We start from the raw sequence: 1,518 nt of genomic DNA, 5'->3' as shown, positions 1-1,518 counted from the left end.
TTCTTTCTTCTTCTTCTTCTTATTTTTTCTCACCAAACTATTCTTCATATTATATATTCTCGGTTTCCAAACATCAAACTTGAAAAGTTTTCATAACAATTGTAGACAAAATTCATCAAACACTCGCAAGAATGTAAAATCTAGATATTGATGGTTTTGAAGACTATTTAGAACGCAATCGCACCCATATATGAATGGTGGATGGAGGTCCCTATCTATAATATACCAAAGCGTGAGGAGCATGCATTGTGGGATTGACTCTAAACAAGAAAATAATGGAGAAAGCAAGAGGTGCAACATCCCACTCATCATCATCATCATGTGGTTAACCACCCTATGCATCTACTTTAATTCAGTACAAAAAAATTAGGCTTTTGTAATCATTTAATTGTAACGAAAATATTATTTGTGATCAAAACAGACTCATTTTAACTGTAAATAATTATTTTACTAGAATTAACTGATCACAAATAAATAATTTTCTTGTAATGTTTCAATCACCTACAGCATGCATGTTCTCCCACTTAACTACAAGTCTACAACACTGACACGTTAGGAAATCTGGATTAATTATTATCCATATATGCAATTAGCTACGCATAGTTCTCCCACTTAACTACAAGTCTACAACACTGACACGTTAGGAAATCTGGATTAATTATTATCCATATATGCAATTAGCTACGCATAATTTATAATGGCTTGAAAATCACGGAGAAAGAAGTTAAAGATAACTTAAACATCATCACATATATATTAATTAATCCACTTGGACATATAAATTATTAATGCCAATGGGGGAAATTAAAAGGTCTGTCTTAAGATAAACAAAAAAGATTAATTAGTAATTAAAGGTCGTTGGCGTCAGGTACGTAGCGCCTATGGCCTAATGGATAAGGCGCCTGACTTCTAATCAGGCGATTGTGGGTTCGAGTCCCACTGGGCGTGCGTCTCTTTTTCTCAGCTTTTCAAGTTTTTTTCCCTCAAATGGTCTGATCCCTGCGTATACCTTTTCATTTATTGAGACAAGAAGTAATTTATAAAAACTAATCAATTGCCTTTTGGATTTTGGTTTCCCCCCCGTCTTCAAAGTGGAGGGATTTTCTGGCTTGGTAATTAAGAACAATTAATTTGTAAAACATATAAAATTAACTATAAATGATACTAATTAACAAGAAGATCATTAGCGTATGAAAACCACGCGCGTTAAGTGGTTCCTACTCAAGCTAGCTAGCTAGCTTGTCGAATTTAACCCACAATACAGATTAGCGCTGATCATTATCATCAAAGCCGGTGGCCCTGCCTAGCTAGCTAGCTAATTAGTGCCTGCCTAGCTATTCTCTGAAATATTATTTACGAAAAAGAGTTATGGTTGACACAAGCTCCAAATGTAACATCCTTGTAAAAGTCTTTTTGTAAAAATATGGGACGAAAATTAAATTTTTCATACTTTTCTACGGTGGAATATATTTTTTTATAAAGAATTTGTGTGAAATTTGTATATTTAAAATTTGTATA

At 33.3% G+C, this 1,518-nt stretch overlaps 1 non-coding gene across 1 annotated transcript; it reads left to right on the top strand.

Moving 5' to 3' along the window:
• The first annotated feature begins 875 nt into the window (after positions 1-875).
• On the top strand, positions 876-948 carry TRNAR-UCU. The gene has a single exon. It is a non-coding gene; the product is annotated as a tRNA-Arg (tRNA).
• The last annotated feature ends 570 nt before the right edge of the window (positions 949-1,518 follow it).

Source organism: Juglans microcarpa x Juglans regia, chromosome 1D (assembly GCF_004785595.1).
Source record: "Juglans microcarpa x Juglans regia isolate MS1-56 chromosome 1D, Jm3101_v1.0, whole genome shotgun sequence".
NCBI classification, from domain to species: domain Eukaryota; kingdom Viridiplantae; phylum Streptophyta; class Magnoliopsida; order Fagales; family Juglandaceae; genus Juglans; species Juglans microcarpa x Juglans regia.
The sequence above is the reverse complement of the archived record's forward strand: the minus strand, read 5'-3'. Positions and strand labels throughout refer to the sequence as shown.